The sequence below is a fragment of the Daphnia carinata genome, chromosome 5 (genome assembly GCF_022539665.2).
Source record: "Daphnia carinata strain CSIRO-1 chromosome 5, CSIRO_AGI_Dcar_HiC_V3, whole genome shotgun sequence".
NCBI lineage: Eukaryota > Metazoa > Arthropoda > Branchiopoda > Diplostraca > Daphniidae > Daphnia > Daphnia carinata.
Genome location: NC_081335.1, coordinates 5529521 through 5551156, shown reverse-complemented (window position 1 = coordinate 5551156; position 21636 = coordinate 5529521).

Sequence of the window (21636 nt, the reverse complement as noted above, 5' to 3'; positions counted from 1 at the left end):
GCAATTCTGCTTACCTAATACATTGTAATTTATAAGGCCTGCAATCAATTATCTTCAAATGCCCATCTCAATGGGGTTAGTGAATCATAACTAGTTTTGGCGTTCTCCAGTACCTTCCGTAATCGTTCTTCGACAGACGCCTTGTCCCGCTAATCCCGCTGAACCCGTTCCGCTAGGGGACTTAACTGGAAAGGGAATTTTCATTCAATGCCTTGAAGTGAAAATGAGTTGGCTATAGTGCAGTTCTCTGAGGTGGGTTAGCGGCAAATGTAACTGTCGATGGGTTACTGCTGTAAATCGTTTGCAGTCCTCCGTGCTCTAAATCATTTGCCGTAAGGTGTGCGTTGTGGTTTGCGTTGCCAGGTCTGTCACATGACAGAGAAGAACTGCTGTTTTGATAGTTATAGTGCTGGGCTTACCTGTCTTAGCTTACCACACTTTGCTCTACCTGTTGTTCGTCTGACCGGTTCTTTCCCCACCAAAATAAGCTGAAGTGTTTTTATATCGCGCTTCAATTTTCTATCTACGTGTTTTAAAGAACATGGACAAGGACACAACAAAACTTCAGATGGAAAATTTGGAAATAGCAGTTTATTGAATTATTGTCTCCGAATGTTTTTTTTGTTTTATTTGACTTTTTTGTAAATTAAAAACAAATCCGGGTCATTGTTGTTGTTTGTTGAACGAACATAAACAACCCCTAATTCTCGAAACGAATAGGCCTACTCAGCATGAGATGTTGCACATCGCAAAAGATTTTATGTTACATGTGGGCCCCTTTCGATCTCCTGCAATTTATTACAATTTCGTCCTTCTTCATATCCCTGATCCTGCTCACTATATGTTAGTCCGTTAGTTAGTCGGCGAGCTAGACGAGTCTCGAGTAGGGTAACTTTATTGTCTTAAGAATCAATAAAACTGGAATTACCTTTTTGAGTTAGAATTGTTTCTTCTAACCGGAAGTTTTAAAAAATTTGTTACTGCATTAGGCTAAATAACGTATCTATGATTTTGTCTTTCCACATCTCAATGGTTAAAGCAAATGATACATATTAGTGTTAATGAGAGAATTAACGTTCGATCCGAGGCGAACGCTTTTCCTGTGTTTTTGTTCGTTTTTTTATTCCAGAAAAGCATATACAATAGATGTCCATTTCAAGATGTCCAATTGATGACCATAAACGACATTTAAAAAACCAAATATTTGTATGTCCTAGTGATAACTAATACGTTATCACTGAATTTATTTTTATCACGGAATGAACAAGTTTTAACGAACAGGTAAGCATACAATATTAAAAAATATATAGTGATCAACAAATTTTACACTTATTTATATTGCAGCATTCAAGCTCTAGTTTCAACTTGCAACGAGCACAGCCCACACGGCACGACGAGCTCCTCAGTACCTCCGCAGAACTTCCTGCTATCCTCCCCAGTCTTCCCCATAACCTTCCTCGTTTCCTCTTAGAACCTTCTTTTTGGTTACCTGGTAGCTGCCTGACAGGCTCTTCAGTCCCTCTTACATCCTCCTCAGCTAGTACCTAGCCCCTCCCATGATGAAAAAAATTGTGTCATATGTCTTCGATATACCCAGCGGCTTTATATTAGTTTTATAGGAATTGAATGTAATTAACACAAAAAATGAATATTAAATGACAACAGAATATTGGAGATTGTATATTCAATTTCAAAAACTATCATATATTGGAATTGGCGGTGAAATAGGGCTGACTTAACACATTTTAGGTCAGTCCTTTTTTTCCAAGGCATCAGTCCTATTTCTATTTAGAGATACTCCTATTTTCAAAAATTGTTCCAATTGGAACGATGAGGGGATGAGCCCCCAATCCGATGTGCAGTATATTGCATAAAAGCGTCGACTTATACGCATTTTCCTTTTTAAAATACCGATGGTGTTTACACATTGCTTAAATGGTTCACAAAACCTTTTTTTCTTATGCTATTTTAATTCAAATTACAGGAGAACATGAACTATATTGTATTTAATAGAGTTCATTTAACAAAATACTATTAGAGCAAAATCAGAAATATTTATTACTAATATTGCACATTATGGTGGTCATAACAAACTTTACCAATTGCATAAATTTTTTACTATTTCATACTACTATCGTTACCTAATTCTAAATTTCTAATTTTTAATTCTAATTTGAAATGGTAAACCCCAAAATTTACACTATCGAACAATTCTACTTGAGCCAAATATTTTTGTGATACTTTAAAACTCACGAGTGTTACTTTCATGGAGGGATCTCCTAAAGCACTCCTGAGCATATCACCAACAATTTCTTGAATTGGAAATATCGGCATTTTCTTCCACAATTTTTCAGCCTCTTGTGGCCCTCCTCAGTACTTCTCAATGGTATGATTGATGCGCTGGGAAGGCTAAGAGCCTTTTAGGGGGTTCCAGGAAGGAGATGTGCCGTGTGGGAGTGAGATTGGGTAAAATGCAAATAGTGCTTTGAAAAATATTGCAGACAGCAGTATTTCACCAGTGCTAAACACGTATAGTGCTTGGAACAAGAATGCAGAGCTCAATATCTCACCAGTGCCAGACACAAATAGTGCATCGAACAACACTGCAGAGCTGAGTTTTTCACCAGTACCCGATACGCATAGTAATTCAAGCAATACTGCAACCCTCAGTATCTCACCAATGCAGGTAGAAGGCCATTGGTAAAATAAGTTTAATGATAATTCTTCTGAATTATGAATTTTTCAATCAGCCCAGTGCAACTGCGACAAATATTGTTACTGGTTTCAGCAATGATGCAAACCTGAACACCTCACCATTAGAGGAGCTGGGACTTCTGCCAGACAACTCCATTGATTCTTTCCCTGAAGTTGACTGTGGACTGTCCCAAGCACTTTCCTCAGACTCCAGTATGTCTGACGGGGATCTTCATGACCTGGTGGATTGGGAAGATGTTGGCAATGGCATGAGGACAGTGCTAACCTCCGTCACAAGTGCCTAGAGGTTTCGACAGACGTACCCCAAAAAACGACAAACCTACCCCGACATACGTAACCATGCAGAAAATGGGGAAACATCTCCCGTCAAAGCTGCCCCGACGTATAAACCCAATAAAAAATTTAAAAACGCTCCCGTCACGTCTACTCTATTATAAATATACTACAATTATAGCCGTCATATGTACCCTTTGTTTTATTAAGACAGACATACCTACCCGTTCGTTTAAAACTGATCGACGCACCTACCCCTTTCGATTAACACAGTCCGATATATCTACCACTTCGATGGTAATTGAACAACACACCAACCCCTTCAATTAAAACAGTCCGACATACCTACCTCTTCGTTTTAAAAAATCCGACAGAAGCAGCCGTCTTTAATCATGTTTTGTTCTGTAAGAAGATAAGGTAATGAAACAATATATTACTTCCATGTAAGATACCGTTCTGCTTGTATTATTTGATCAGCTTTAACAATATTTTATGATGCTATGGAGGGGGTTTCAAAGACAGACTGGAAAGTATTCAATGAAGAAAGTTCCTAGAAAATTCCCGTTCAGGTTACCGTCATACTGTTATTCGTTTCCTTGAAATGACGAACGAGACTACTTATGCCTTTTGGTTCATTTGGGAATTGTGGGCAGGAGAAATGATAGCCGACTTATGGGAGAAACGCTGGATAGGTTTTTCTGTCGCAGAACGTCAATCATTGTGTTACCTCAACTACCCTACAAGTAATACTACAAATAATAACTCTAGTCTCAGTTCTAGCTTGTACAACCCTCAGAAAAACGAGCCGAAAGACCAGGCCTTTCTTTTACACTTTTACTATTGAAAACAAAGATCAGAAACACTATACAAGCATGCACTCATTACCTTATTAGTTCCCAGAGCTCGTGAATGAATTCATTAAATCAAACGTAATTATATATTACATAACCTAATATATTACTAACCTAACGCTACAGAACTTCACTACTTGCAGCAACGATTATATAAGTAGAAGTGTGCGACAGAAGCCCTTCACAATTTACAGTAGTAGACTAAAGGGAAAAAGAGAAAAACAAAAATAGTGAGGCTAAACAGCATCCTTTTGTGTTAGTGCAATATTGGTAAGAATATATGAAGAGAAGAAAAGAGTTTGTGCTAAATATATTGATATTAACACTCTCCCTCAAACCCTTGTTGATTTATTCAGATAGCTTTCCTACACTGATCCTCCTTCTCCTCTCATCAAAAGTTTGTGCTACCAGCGCCTGAGTAAGTAGATCAACAAGTTGATTTTCAGTTCTGATGAAGTCTTTAAGTAGATAACTCAGCCAGGCAACAGGCTTTGCAACTTCATAAGTAGATATGTAGTTTGTTTCAGCTGTCGGGGGAACAGTAGAAGACTGCTTTTTGTTGGTTCGGGCAACTGGTCCACTATGGAAAAGAAATGTTACCAAACGTAGATTTATGGTCGTTCATAAGTCCAGTTCTTTCTCCTTCGACCCGTATTCCGTAGTCTTTAGTTTCATTGCGATATCCGATTTTTTTGATGACTGCTCAACTTTGGGTTTTGAGAATGCTTGTCACCTAGCAGATAGCGCATGCAAGAACGGGGCACGTTCGCAGGGCCAAGTAGAAAAGAACGCCATCTAGTTCATAGAATCTTCTATTTTCTCTCCATCGATCTGTGACTTCAAGCAAGAGCTGAGGCTCAAGTTAGGGTATGTAAAGGCTTTATGTTTCCCCTGCTTTACCGAAGGTAAATTAACACCTAATTCATATTTGTTAATGTAGGCGATATATGCAGGACGTGAGGCGGCATGGGGAGAAGCACGCGAATTCATTGAGCATGCCCGGTTTCAGCACATCAACTCCTCAATTCCGATTTCAGAGTCCACTGCTGTTCCCACGAACCATCGCAATCATGAACGGAAACCTCTCCTGGACTTTCTGGCGGACGCGAGCTGGACAAACATCGACCGGAATTGCCATGAACAATGACGTTGGTTTTTAAATTATTGTACCATAACTGCTTGCTAAATCCAGAACGCGCCATGGCAGGAGCTTCACCGTCTAAATTATCGACACAAAACGATTCGTCGGACATAATATAATCGACATGTGTACGACTATTTTTCTTGGTATTATTCTTTGTGGCAACCCACAAGTGTGCATCAGGCCAATGCGTAACGCATGGAACGAGCTTAAGCCGTCCAACCGGTTGGGATACACCTCCATCTCCAAGTGATCGATCTAAACATTTGCCAGTTGCTGTATGAATGACCTTCCCGAAAAATCTGTCTGGCGCAGGGGAAAAGTTCTAAGACCAAATGTTCTTTAAGTGTCAATTAAAATCATTGCATTTAAATCTATTACGCAATGCAAGGAGTGACCGGATGGACTGGGCATCACGAAGGCGGTTGGCTTCAGGGTTTCATTTTGAAAAAGAATTCTTTCCATTCGTCCATCCATACTAGCGCAGCTCGAGAAAGATTTGAATAGAGGATTTGATTCATCCCACCTGGAACGGTGTAGGGACTCGATTTTTGGAAAACGTGTGCGACATGGCTATATGGGGACGTTTCAATTCGACCACCACACAGGCAAATTCATAAAGACATTTCAATGTTCTCACCACCCCAAATATCCATCTGGTCGTCGTATGTTCCAATCTTTTCAAAAATAATCTTTGCCAATTGCAAATAATCTGCCTGTCATCACTGGTGTCCTAAAAGGAATGGTCCTGTTCCCACGCCGACATTAAGGTTTCCGATGCACCAAACCATCGAAAGTGCAGATTCGACGACATACCTCGGACCGTAAAGAAACATACAATCAGAATTTAAAAATCAAACCAAATTCTGGGGAAAATAAAAAATCCTAAGAATCAAGCAAAATTGATTGGAATCAAAATTGATTCGGGCGATCACTGCCCAGCACCCACCAAACGCCCCGCGGAAATCATTCAATTTTCGTCCTTACCATGTAGTTCTTTCTTTTGCCCACAGGAGGCACTACAATCAGAGTAAGGATTTGGCTTTGAATATTACGATACCGATGTATCACAAAAGGTTATCGATGTTTTTATGCCAAATGATATGATATTTTTCGAAATTCACCTAAAGCATTGCATTCAAATTCGAACAATAACACGACATGTTGCCAGTTTACGCTCTACCCTATGGAATGTGCTACGCACAATGATTTGGATTCGGCAATATTAGGCTATAGGATTCCGCAAATAAATAGAGTAAAAGCAACTTTGTGTGCTTAATAATCGATCAAATCGAAACAAATTGTGCGGAACACTTAATAACACATCAGCATGCGACATCGTACAGGCTAGGAACTTTGTAAGTGGTTTCCGCTTAATAGTAGGCTTCCTGGTAGCAAACTGGATTACGAAGCTATTAGGGTTCAATACGATAAGCCATCCTAGGGTTCAATCCCCGGATCGGGTACTCGGAACGTTAAACTAAAATAGTGAAGTTCTCGTTGGCGATCAGGGCAACATGGTTGGGCGGAATGCACTCAAGAAAAACTCTGGTCAGTCTGGATGGCCGAGAATTTTCTTATTTTGGAAAGCAACGACGACCCATGAGTTGCAACAGTACTCATTCATGATTGGTCATGCATTATGGAATTTTTTTCAATATAATTAGTCGTTCAGATAATGGCAAGAAGAAAAGCGTAGTGTTAAATCGGCTTTAGAGATGGAAAACATTTCGACAACAGATTCAGAAAGGAATAAAAGTCCTAGCAATGCCAAAAGAGGGAAACAAACATTCGACAGCAGGCGGAGTCCCCTCCACCTCCTCCATCTTCTTTGCCTCTTCTGTCTCGTATAGGTTATTACTAAGTTTAACTCACATAATAAACAAAACAAAACAATTTTCTCTATCAGTTTTCCCAGTTGTGCTTAGAGTATTGAACTTCAGCTTATTTATGGAAGCGGGGTCATTAATATTTAATGTTTCGAAGCAATGAATTGCAGTTTGGAGACGGTGGCCAGAATCTTCATTGAATATCTTGTAATCTACTTCATAGTACAAAAATATTAAAGCTGGTCAAATAATGCAAACAGTAGGGTAAGCAGAATCCTCTTGTTTCCTCATCTTATCTTCTTCGAGCAAAAAGATGATTAAAAATGGAGGTTGTTTATCAGAAGTAGGCTGATGCCAGTCTAAATACATTTTTAAAAAGTCCTGTAATAAAGGGGTAGGTGCGTCGGGCACTATTAAACGAAGGGGTAGGTCAGTCGGATATTTAAAACGAAGGGGTAGGAGTGTCGGACTGTTTTTACAGAAGAGGTAGGTGTGTCCGAGTGTATTAATCGCAGGGGTAGGTGTGTCGAACAATTTCTAGCGAAGAAGTAGGAATGCCTGACTGTATTAATCGAAAGGGTAGGTATGTCGGACTATATTAATCAGAGAGGTACATATGACGATCAGTGTTCAGCGAAGGGGTAGGCTTGTCGGTCTCAGTTAAAGAAATGGATAGATAAGACGGCTTCTTAAAGATAAATTATTAACTGGATAGTTGTGACGGAAGCATTATTCAGTTTTTCTCCTGGGTAGATATGTCGCGGTAGGTCTAACGGGAGATGATTACCGTTTTCTGTAAGGGTAGTTCTATCGGGGTAGGCCTGTCATTTTTTGGGGTAGGTCTGTCGAAACCTCTAGGCACTTATGACGAGGGGTACCACTGTCTCTATCCCGTTGACAATATCTTCGGTGACGATGGCTAAATGGAGAACATTCTAAGAAAAAAGTTTAGCTGAGTGGGTGGTAGGATGCAACATCCCCCGTAGACATGTGAGCAATTTGCTGAAGCGATTAAACAACGACGATGTTATGAAGTTTCTGCCTTTGGATTGGAGGACCCTTATGTCATCAAAAAGGGAAAAAATCTAGGTGATCGACATGCCATCGGGTAAATATCATCACTTACTAGTAGAAGCAGCTCTGTACGCTATATTGGTAGATATCCAACCAAAAAATCAATCTCCACCATCCGAGCTCAGGATATTAAACTATATCCTGAGCTCGGATGGTTAATGATCAGGGCATTCCCATGTCAGAGAGCAGCGCAAGCGATTTCTGGCCTATATTATGTTCTGGCCTATATTAAGTTTTAGGTAAGTTGTTCTATTATCTATTTTAACTGTACATCCATCAGTAATATGGAAAATATTATTAAATTTTATTTAATTAACGTTTTTTATGTTCTTTTTTAGGATGGGACTATGTCTTTGTTTCTGATATCTACCATGGGACAGAGAAACCTGCCGATGTCAGCGTATTTTTACAAGCTTCTCGAGATGACATTTTGAAATTGAGGGCAGATGGCTTGAACGTCCTAGGAAAAACCGTCCGAGTTGCAGTGGTTGGTTTTTGCAGTGACGCTCCTGCCACTTCGTTTGTTTTGACAAACATCAAGACCACAACTCATACCTTGTATGCCGCAGTACAACAACGGGTGGGTGGGTAGGCAATTTTATAACAAGCCACGCTCAGGCCAAAGCCGGATGCCGAATAACGCACCCGGAAGTTGATACCCTTTTACGAACGGACTCATCATTTCGTCACCCTTTACAGTCTAACCATCATAGCCAGGATCAGCGCCGGTCTATTATCGAGGATATTATTCCTGACATAGTCGGGGATTTTTGCCTCGACTACATGCAAGTAGTGTGCATAGGAGTTTATAAGAAGCAGCTAACTCAGTGCGTGTACGGGAAATTCGATAAAGTTAGATTTTCAAAAAATGCTATAAAAGCCATCTATCAGTTATCGAGTTGGGATTCGTGACTACGTCCCAAGAAATTTCGCTAGAAAACCTCATCCGCTTGAAGATCTTCCAAGAGTGAAAGCTACCGAAAATGCGACTAGATCTTCTTTATATCTGCCCTGTTGCATACAAGTCATTTGTATCTCGCAAAAGATACCAACATTTTATGTTACTGCATGTTGCCATCAAACTTTTTGCGAATAGGGAAATGTGTAGGGATTATGCAGCTTATGCTGACACGTTATTACGATTTTATCTACAAACAAATATCGAGCTATACGGACCCAGGTTTGTATATTTTAACTTACATAGCCTCATTCATTAGTCGAAGGATGTTGGGAGACACGGTTGTTTCGGTGACATACGTGAATTTTCTTTTGAAAAAAATTACAACTATTAAAAGGTTTAGTGAGGAAGAGTGGACGGCCACTAAAATTTTTTTTTAGACGTTTGGATGACATTAATAAGGCATGTTTTAGTAAAATTTATATTAGAAATTTTTCCCCTACAAGAATTAGACTCCTCAGGCCCCTTAATTAACAATATGAAAGGTGAACAATATAAAAAACTCCACGTCAAAGAATACGTTTTAACCATTAAAACTCCCGATAATTGAATATTTTTTTAAAGTCCTCCAAATCAAATTGTAGTAGTAGAAAACTTTCAGAAATTAGATGAGCAGGTTTATGTGTTGGGCCGAAGGTTTTAAAAAAAAGAAGATATGTATGATTATCCACTATCATCAATGCTGTTAAACGAAATTCTGGCATCAAATTTGTCTTCGATATTAGAATCATTTCCCATTGTTGATGTTATGTGTAAGGCCATTCGCATACCTATCAGCATTCCTGAAAATGGATATTTTTTTTGTCTACCCTCTATTAAACCATACTGTAAATTAAGTTCCACATTATCTCTGTGTCGCAATACACTGCTTTTGCAAAACTTATTATTATTAAAACTTATGTATTATTACTTCCGAGGTTCCGTGGCTTTCTGTTTCCCAACTACGTTGTCACCGATTTTGATCGGCAGGGAAATCATCCGATGGGAAACCAGAGGGCTCTCCTATCGGTCACTAGAGGCGGTGACGGGTCTAGTTTAACCTATATTTGAAACATCCAAAACGCCTCGAAAAACGGCGGACATAGCTGGGACGTCATAAGCATCCCCAGGACGCGTTATGCTACTAGGGTCCCTTTCATGTCCCCTTCCAGATATAACTAGCATGTTCCATTGTCCTGGTTCGAATGACGTCCTAAATATTACGTCTCAGGGACATCCATAACCGTCTCGAAAACGGCGGACGTAGCTGGGACGTCATGGGACATCTCCAGGACGGGCCATGCTACTAGCGTCCCTTTCGTGTCCCCTGCCGGACGTAACTAGGATATTCCATTGTCCTGGTTCGAAAGACGTTCGAAATATTACGTCCCGGGGACATCCATAGCCATCTCGAAAACGGCGGACGTAGCTGGGACGGACCCACGTTCATTGGATGTCCCCAGGACGTCGGCAGGACCAGCTGTGCTACTAGAGAACGCACTCCTACCAAACGTCCCATGAAAAATCCGTTTGGCCTGAGAAGACCTATCTGGAATATCCCTGTGACGGTAGAATGATACTAAGGTTTAAAGGTTCTGAATTTTGTTCACCCAAATTTTGGTTTGCCAACTTATATATATATACAGTACCCACCAAAAAGATTATACACTCGGTTATTTTTTGGCCCTTTTAACATGGCGTCCTATGGTGCTACGTCCCCCTAGTTGACTCGAGTGCAACGAGTGCAGAAAGACGTCTGCAACTTGGATGACAGTCAAAAGTGTGTTGCAGGCGCCTCTTGTGGTGCAGAAAACAAACTCGAGTCAACACTTCTTGTTTTGTCTTCTTTGATTTTGCAGGAAAAAATTTAGCCAGTACAAAACAACAAATATAACGGGATGTATTTAGACAATAAAAATATTTTTTGTATCTTTATAAAGAAAAACCTTTTATAAATTCGGGAAACAAACTAGAAGCTCTTGCGGCTTGTAGTTAAAAAGATACACGCAAAATAAAAAGAGGCCTAATTTGGGGAAAGCCCTATGCAAGGTAATGGCGGCGCGAAACGGAAAAACGGGGAAATTTTATACACATGAACGCACATATAACGTTCAGGGTTTTTTGTGTACAACTATGCGCTGCATATCGCTGGATAGAAAATTCATCTACGAGTACGCAGATTTTTTTTCTTAAACATATCTGTAAGGGGTAATCCAAAAATAAATAAAAACTAGGGGGACGTAGCGCCATAAGACGCCATGTTAAAAGGGCCAAAAAATGACCGAGTGTATAATCTTTTTGGTGGGTACTGTATATATATAAGTATACTTATATACTTAGTACAGCTTAAACTTTTAAAGAAGTGGGACCTGGCGCGGGTAGAAAAGGAAAGGTGATTATCTCTTCGCAGAGATAACGCTCCTTGGACCATGCTGAAACTGGGGGAAAATTTTATTAAAAGAAAGCTACCGTAAGAGAGATACGGAGCCACGCAATAGTATAAAACGCTGCCACATACCTCCATTCTAGGAATCTCTATCGAAGGAGCTCACTGAGGTAATTAAACTTCGCCAGAGGAGTTCTCTGAATTCTATGGTTTCCCTATAGGTCTTCAGACCTTCTCCAAGATTTGGAAAAATCGTTTTCAACTCGTCTTTCTCTCTTCACACTTGTTCTAAAACAAACCAGGGTGAAAGTATGCCATTATCCTTTGGAAAAGCATTGTTTTTGAATACCCCAGAAACGAAGGAAACTGGAAAAAAATTTGATACCTACAATAGTCAACAAAGTACCACTACATTAAGGTACTATCGTATTCTTGTAAATAATTTTTTTTGTTGCCTTTCATTTTAAAAACAATAAACAAAATGCTGTTACGGTTTATTTCATTACACAAACTACTGAACAGAGAAATTACAATAAAGACATACAAAATACATACACATATACTATTTACCCTACTAGCACACTTTGTCTTGAGGATGTCATAGAGACGTCGGCATATCCGATCTAGGTCCGTGGTCTTTCGCCACCATTAAGACATCCTATGGAAGTAACTAATGGGACGTCGTTCGAACATCCTTAGCCGGACATCTCGGAGATATCCAACAAGGAGTTGAAATTGCCTTTCGGGTAGCGGAATACAACGGGACATACATCGGATGAACAAACCGGGACATACCAAAAAAATTAGAATTTCCACATCCAAAATGACGTCAAAAACCAGACGTGTTTTTTTGTATAGGGACTAATAATAAAAATAAGCTTAGAATGCATCATTAAGGCAGTTTATTATTCAGTTATAGACGACAATCACGATACAATTAAAAAATACTGTGATTCAAGAGGGGACATACAAAAAAGAACTCGTTCTCAGGAATGATAGTTGGTATGCGATCGGCTTTCCAAATAACGTCAACCAAGCGGAATGCTTCGAGGACAGGTGACAACAGAGAGGCCAAGTGTTCGTGGATGGCCGATGACGGCAATGGGTATATGTACATATCATTTACTTGTAAATGCCTTTTTCCCAATACATAGATTTGCCAATGAAATTTTAAAAAATTTTCTATGACAACAATTTGGTAATGCCCATCCTTCACAAAAATGCAATTATCAGGAGTATAGGTCGTCAACAACGAATTTTTGAAATTAAGTTTTTTATACTGTTCAACAGTTGTTAATTGGTGATGAGGTAACAAGGGACCTGAAAAATGCAACCCAATTAACTGAGGTCCGTTACTAGGATGCTTACGATCTCTCTTGAAATTAGACCGGTTAATTTCGTCTAAGCGCCGCACAATTTGTTGCAAAGGTTTGCCACTTTTCCTCAATAAGTTTTTGATTTTTTGTAATTTGTTTTCAAAAGGGAAGGCACTGAAATCGTCAAGACAGCCGTGTTTTAATACATCGTTTGCAAGATGAATGAGATTATGCACGTTGAATGTTACGAACTTGGCATCATAAAGCTTGGCACTTGCGATAACGTATTGTCTTAAAATTTTATCTGCGTATGGTGCATTAATTTTACAAGTATCACTATTTACTAATAGTTTTATCCCAAGGTGCAGCAGCATTAAGTGTTTATATCTGCTATGAGACAAAAAAGATTTATAAGAAACAGGAGATATGTATAAAAGATCTAGCCTTAATTCAGTGGCTTTCCAACGGGGGAGTTCTTCTATAGGTCTAGTTTTTCTAACTAAATTTCTTGGAATATACTTGCGAATTCCCGATCGATAAGCAGATATTGCAATAATGTCGTCAGATGAGAATCTAATCACCTTTACCATACATAAATTCTTTCAATTGTTTTTTATATACCCCAATGCAAACGACGTGCATATAATCTAAACACACATCTTCAACCATATCGGTCAGTATGTCTTCAACAATAGAACGGTTATTGTCTTTACTATGGTGCTGTATTTGCAATCGCCCTCGGAAACTAATGTCTGTGCGGAGGGGCGCATCCAGTTCTGGATATGTGACGCGACCGGCAGTTTTTTGTTGGCTGTGGTTCGAAACCCACAAGCCTTTTGTTGTACATTTTCGGCAGGCATAATACGCATTATGGGGGGCAATGTTTAACGCGAATGACGTCGCAGGGGCATCGCTACATAACCCGCTAAGAGTCACTCTGACAATTTTATCACGAAACTCAATCCCACCAACCTTCAGCTTCACTATTTCTTCTTTAAAATTGGCAAGGAAGGCATAGATGTTTTTCGGTTTCTTGGATCCGTGGTAGATTCCAGCCACAATTACGTCATCCCATCCTAAAAATAAATACACAATATAATGTTGAACCAGACTGAGATTATGCTAACGAACACAGATGCGTATCAAATGAATTACCTAACACTTTGCACAATATTGGCCAAAACTCACTGGAGCTGCTGTTCGTTAACGGAAGGCCATCGACGTTAAAGAAAATCAGCATCTCGTCTGGAATTGGCAAGCATTTTGATTCCATAGCTACTAAGATAGCATATAGAGCAGGTTCTATTTGTAGATGGTGATATTGTCCCGGTGGCATATCGATGACCTTCACCTTTCCTCTTTTCGAAGATATCAGGGTTCTCCAATCAAGGGGCAAATAATTTAAGCCAGCATCATTGTTGAGCCTCTTGAGTAAATTATTGACATGGCTGCGTGGAATATTGCATTCCACAACCCAATCAGCCAAGCTCTTCTTGCAATTGGTCTCTATTTGGCTGTGGTCATGTGTAATATCAGTGTCATCAACATCATGAATATCCCAACCAGAGGCAAAATCATCAGGATCCTCCGACTCACTTGAGTGTAGTACAAGTCTATCTGATTCATCATCAGAATCATGCACTATACAAGGTTGATCACAGCTGTCATGTAACGGTAACGATGAAAGACAAGATATGTTACCTGGGCCATTGATGTAAGCGGTCAATGAACTTTCATTTCTCTGGTTAACAACAATTGGAATATGAGCTACAGCGCTGTGCGAGTAAGGCATGCATTAGGTTTTATCAGTACACATATGAATTATAATATGAACATGCTTACCTATTCAATTCTGTGTCGTTTCCATTATTCGTTGTTGGATCACAATCTATGTGATGGCAATGTAATGGAGAAAATTCATTACATGGATTTGTGGCAACGGTAAGTGGCACAACAGCACTGCAACAAGAGATACATAAATGAAAATTCAATCAGACACATCCTACAATATACTAACCTGTTGAGTTCAACGCCTTCATGAAAGACATCATTTGTCATTTCGTCTCCTCTATTGAAGTTTGTAATTGAGATGTTAACCCTCCTTCGACGTTGTCGTTTTTCTACAAACGCTTTTTTTCCGAACCCCAGGTAAGGATTGGGGACACAGTTTTTTACTCGTAATTTTACAGCACAATCACTCATGATACAATTCTAATAATGCAATGCACAGATGTGACATAAATTAGTCGGTCAAATGACGTGATTAGCATTGCGTTGCCATTACCACGTAAAATCAACAGATAGTATTTGTCCATTAATAATTTGCTTGAACACAGCATAGCATTTTTTAACAAATAAATGCTTCTTCAATTATAAACAGAAACTTCAATTAAAGTTCTATTATTTAGCTGGAAATATTTTTGATTCATCAAGATGAAATGGGAGACAAAGAACTTTATGAAAAGATCCCCAGAGCAAGTGAGGTTATCGGAAGAGGCAGGTGAAGCTGCTAACCCTAACGCTGGGCCACCAGACGGAGGGGAACCAGTCGAAGTTGATCATCCTCCCAACTTAGACGTCGGTAAGTATTTGACGCAGTTTTTTATAAGCAATAACTAATGTTTCCTTTATTTCATATGATGTTCAGTGAACGAAAAAGAATCGGTTTTCGTTCCCCTCCGCCAAATTCGCCTTAATCAAGAAGGCTTGACGCCAGCCGTGACTCCTGGACATCATTAAACTAAGAAGACGGATGACACCGTGATTTTGTGTCCACAGGTATTTGTACTTTGCTTTCAGTTACCATCAAACTGGACTAACATTGATTGATGTATTCGATTGATCGATGGTGTCTATTCAATGTAATGAAACAACTTACTGAATAAAGAAGTTTTTATAACTATATTTATTATTATTCATTTATTTAAAATATTTAGAGGTCCAAGTCAAAGTCTCACATAAGATGGCACAACTTGAAACACAGACAACAGAGGGCAACATTTGCAAGAATGCGAAGGATTTCAACCCGAAGAAACAATTAATTCTAGTTACTAGAAACATACAATAACTTACTCCTCGTCCTTAGGGACACTGTAGAAATCAAGGTATATGAATTAATCGTAAGCGTAAATGAGAAGGAGCAAATGAGACCAAATCTGGAATGGGCTATGGGCTACTTTGACAACTCTAGTTGAGTGTGTAGCTATGTAGACTACACAACTTGGTCCAACTTGGTCTCCGTGGCAACTTGGTCTCCGGCTCAATGCAAGAGCCAAACAGTTGGCCTAGGCCACAGGTTTTTCGCAGCCTTTTCTAGCCGAAGCCCTTTTCCTTCTTGGGCGAAATTGTCTGTATAACAGCCTTAACATTTGAAATTCGTCTGCTTGAATGACATTTCAGTGATGTTTTTGTGCCATTTCGACATTTAAGTGACAGCTGTAAACTACTTAAGGAGAAGATTTTAATATTTATTTTATATGGTCCATACATGTGTTTCTGTTGCTTGTTTGTGGTATTTTTTTTATTTGTTCACTTGTCTTCAGGAAAAGATAAAAATTCCAATATTCAAATAATATAATGCAAATAAAGAACTGTTTTCGAAAAGTGAAAAGTAATGGTACTGTAGAACACAAATAATTTTACCTTTTTTCTTAGATGTTTCAGTCTTTTGCTATAAACCCGAAGATGGTCCAACTGTGAATGCCAAAAACGGTTGAAAATAGTATCAAGCGATGAATACATATTGCAGTAATCAGTTCCCGGTCACGTCTGACGTGACTGGGAAGTTATTGCGTACACGAATACTGTCGACGGTCAGGTTAGTACTTAAAACTAGTATTCTGCCTCTGGCGGGGTGATACACAGTTATTAGGTGTTAGGATCCGGCAGCCAGTCACGTCGGCTGCCCGGATATGAAGTGAACAATGGTTTAGGAAAGTTACGAAGAATAGAGGTGCGATGAACTTAGGTGGGAGCCATGGCTCTTGAGAGGGTCGTAGGTACTGCGGTGCGGTGCAGGGAAGAACGAAGGACGGCGTCGGTGCGGGTCGTCGTCTCGACTAGGCGCTTGTAGAGGCGAATCAAGGAACACAGCGGCTGTGAATGCTTGGTTACAGTATATTTCGTCTCAACAGTTGGAGTTACACAAACACTTGGCACAAGAAAAAAAACTAATACACTCAGATGCGGATAAATACTACCGTACGACTACACGGACGAAAAACTAAGCGAGGACTAACTAGAGACACAGCTCAGACGTGGGTTTTATACCACGCTCTTAGCTGGAGGACTCTAAAGTTAGCGTGGGGAAGCTAAAGTTTGGCCTGGCGTCATAAAAAAGAAACAAAAGTGTCACGCGAGAAGCGAGATCAACTGATAAATGTGTCGTTGACACCCTGTTGTGCGGAAGAAGGTAATAAAAATCTAAACTAGACAAAAGAGGGTAAGTGGGGGGTGGAGGGAGAAAAACAGCATGAACAATACATGGAATAGCCTAACTAACTATTTAACTTTAAAGTTTATCGGGAGTCCTTACAATATATTTATATGTATTCATGGTATTTTATGGTATTATGGTATTTTATGGTATTTAAGTTCTTGAACACCTTCGAGATGCTGTTAAAGAGTTAATACTAGTAAATATGGTGTTAATATGTTTAATAAATTGAAATAATGCAATCTTAATTTGATTTGTAGCTTAAGGCAACCAACAAAATTCATTTTCCAATGCTAGTCGTCGCTATATGAGTATTTGATGCACCTTATCCACGACAAAATAAAGTTAAGGGAATTACACTTTGTTTGAGTTGTAAAGGTATTATTCATGTTTCTCAGCCGGACGGAAATTTTAAACTTTATCACCTGCTTTAGCTTATCTGCTTTAGGGTATAAGAAAATTGCTGTTTTTCAAAAACCCTTATTGAATATACACATTGATCTTTTTAATAAACAGATTGAACTGATTTCTTTGTTCGGAAATGCGATTATCGTTCATGAGGGATACATGGAGAAACACGAGTCGTTTATTGATTTTATACTTCTTAAGCTACATCCTGTAGGGTTTCCTTTTTGACCAGAGTACTAATTTTTGTTTTTTCTGTAGAGCGAATCAGGAGTTTTCGTGGTTCAACTTTCCAGTCAGGTAATGCAGGAAAATATTAAAAAGTTTACGATCATAATGCAGACATGCAGACACGGCATTGTTGACAAGGCCCATAATATGTATCATGAACAAACTTTTCGTCACACACATTGTATGCACGTTGAGCTCGTAGGAAAAAAAATTCTAGAAGCTTCTTCTGATGAAGAAACGTCCCATAACTTATCTCTTGACGAAGGTATCTCGTTTTAAACCTGCAATTGAAAAGATTGAATGTAATAAAAGCATTATTGACTTTCTTTGCGTATCTAAGTTGCAATTTTTTAATCAACCATAAATAATGCTGTATTGTTTTGGGGTGTAATAAGATATATTGTCACACATTTAAATACCCCGCAATAAAATAATGGCCGCCAGATGCTAGTACCTGATTGGACGTTAATTTATGGGATTTTATCTTATAAATACGTTAAATCAAATAGAATCTAATGCATCGTTACATACACGAAAACATGAGAATTCTAAAAAATGCAATGTTGAACTGTGATTAAAATGAATAATGGCCATTTTATTGTCAAAATCAACAAAAAAGAATAACGAAATCAAAATTTCAGGAAATCTATTTCATTTTATGAGAATACGGTGATTTATTTAAAGAATAGATTCTTGAAATCCAAACAAAATTTTATTATACTTGCCATAATACGCATTCTTCTTTACGTATGCTTGCTTTCCGTTATTTTCTTTGCGGTTGTTTTAACTGAAAATTCATTAGCAATGCTTAATGCTGTATACAAACTAGCCGCATTCCCTGAAGCTCCCCAAATATAATGATTTGATAATATGTATTGACTTGATTTGATAATATATATTGATCTGATTTGATATAATGATTTGATTCGAAATATTTAGATTAGCGACTAAAAGAAAAGGAAAAACCTTTTTTCGTACCTGCAAATTGCACACGGGTTCCATATTTGTTCTCGAAAATTGTTTCTTCAGCAAAAAAATGATTCGGAAGGTTTTCGAGATATTATTTACCTTTTATCCTTCAATCATATGTTTTTCTGAAGCTCTAGAAAAATGCAGTAGTTTTGCAGTAAAACTTGTTTCATATGTTTATATGTTTTCTTTTGGTGAAATTTCGCATTCATTAATGTGCTGACAAATTTTGACACATAAGGATACCGCTAAATCGAAAATTTCGTCATTTACGCTCCTTTAGTATTTAAATAAACTATTATTTTCTGGAATGTTATAGTCTTGTTTAGTCCGCATCATTTCCAATAAATGAAATTATCTGGTGTTTCAAAATAATGAATAAAACAAAGTAAAAGCTGCCACAGTGGCGTATAAATTCCTGACCTTTGACTCAAAAGGTCTCACGTTCGGCTACTTATCGTGATTCGAAAGCGTTGCTTTTCCGACATAGTACAGCTCTCTTACATGGCTGTGTTTTGATCAATCGGAACTAATTTATATCAATATCTTTCTATCAAAATTCAGAGCTTAATGGCCAAAATAGCCTACAAATTCATGTCCTTCAATTCGCCCATTATTACCCCTTGTCGAATTTGCCTGGGACTACTTCACCAAAACTGGCCAATAGAAAAATAGGAAATATAAATATCCTGTGATCTGTTGTGTTTTTTTAACGTGTGGATTTTATATTTTTTGTAAAAAATATGTGCTAAAATTCATCAAGCTCTGAGTTGGAGAAAATAATATTACATTCCAGTTCAAAGAAGAAAAGGAAAAAAAAAACGAGTTGGAGGAAGTTCTAGCAATTGCTGAGACTTCCTGTGCAAATTATCAAAAAACGAAAAGTGCAAGGCAGTCCACGGGACTGAAAAACCTTGAATTTGTCAAAGTATCCTCAAAGTACACTTTTGTATTGCATTGTTATTCATTTTTGGCTTACGTTAAGCACAATGCCACTAAATGTGCACTGCATTGCAAGACCATTCAAGGAACGACAAGTAGCAGGAACAACAGAATGGGGCCAGTTACTCAGAGGGCAAGATTAATGTTTGCTATGGTAAAACTAGGATATTTAATTTCAACATTAGTTTTTTACAATTTGCATCGTTGGCACAGGATTTCAATGGTCAATCTATTTTGTTGTCTGCGCCTCCTAATGATAATGTATGGTCTTCCACCATTAAATCATTTGGGCCACGTTGGTAGATGATCAAAAAAAAGTAAATTCTATTCTTTATACCTTGTCCAAATATTGTCCTGCTAAAATTACTATCTCTACAGTGAGAGGACAGGGTTCACATTCTTTATCTGAGACTCCTATAAGTACACCTGTTACCCCTAATAGTTCTGTTGAGACAAGAGCGCTTATTCTATTTCCCACGCAATCATTTCTGGCATCTTGTTTGCCAATTCCTGCTTCATCTTAATCAATTCTTGTTTTTTCACCGCCGAGCCGTGGTACATCTAAAAGTACTATAGCGAAACGTCCGGTTCCTACGGGATTTAATGGTCCAGCTTCTTCGCCATCAGTTTCATTAGCGCCAAGCCCACTAATTCCATCGGCGAAGATGCCCCAAGGTATTGTGGTAAAAATGGATCAGGGGATTTTATTTATTCAACGAAAAGCGAGGTAGAACAGTCCAGTAATCATCACCGAAATTTCACTCAAGCAGACGAATTTCAAATTAAATAATTTTAAATAATTTTAAATAATCAAATCAAATAATTTTAAATAGCTCATAAAATGTAATACAAATGTTAAATGTTAATAAAATTTGTTAACGTTTGGTTTTTATTTATTACGAAGCCATGATAGTCACAGAAAAAATCAGTCAACTCGTTGGCTTTTATGAGACATTTGTCGCATATTTTTATGTATAGATACCTGAACAGAATCCGCCATGGCATTCGGTAGGGAAATCTTCAACTAATAGCCCTTTTTTTCTTTACTGTTTAATATTTTCTGTTAAAGTTATTGTAAGTCATTCTTTAAAGCCCGAAAGTTAACTATTTTGCGAAGTGCTATATTACCCCTGAATTTGGCTGTTGCCTAAAGGCTGAAACTATTTTTCGAAATCCGCTGGAAGTTAAACAGCAGGAGGGCTGGGATTTCAATTTTATTCCACCAGAGGCGCATGTAAGGCCAGCGCCATTGACATCCTGCTGTAGGCTACAATATAGAATATATTTATTTCTTATTTTGAATGTCTTAATTTTCTGTTTCTCCAATCATATTTCATCGGCTACCATTACACAAGTAAAAGAAAACATTAAATAGATTGTGGCGTTGCAACATGGAAAATTCGATGCTTTTAGAAATTCATCCCAACCCCATAAAATGCCATTAGTGGTGAATCAAAGGACCACTTCATCAACGGTGAGATACGGAGCCAACATACGAGATTATCCCGATCGCCCTGATACCGTTTTAAAAGATGATGGTTGTTACAGTTTCAGTATAAGATCGGGGTATAAGTATCGGGGGTTGAATCGCCTTTGTAATATTGGCAATCGGGTAAAAACCTCTCGATTACGATTTTACATAAATCGATTGATTGCAATCGGGGTTACAACCTCGATCACGTATAGTGCCGGTTCAGTTATGGAACAGATCTATAACTAAATGGTTTTATAACCAAGCATGCGATCTCAGGGCCACCTATCGTCGATTCATTCATCTCTCCAAATTTGACGACTGTAAAAGTGTATAGCACAGGGGTAGAGCTGTTCGCTATGCAACTAAAGTTCCGTGATCGAATCGCCGCGCTAGCTAACGTGTAAAAAATGTTTATCGTCTGTGTATAATATATTTTATTGATGTTTGTGATAAGATACTAATGTATCTTCATGGTTATGGAACCATCCATTGAAGCAATGGTATAATGAAATGAATGAGATGCTGTAAGACTGGGATAGAAGGACGTGGTGGAAGATTAGAATATTGCGAATTATCATTTTAGAATTTGATATCTTAACAATTCTTGCTTTACGTTATTTCTTTACCAAAAAGAGAGTTCTACCGCGAAGGGGATGCC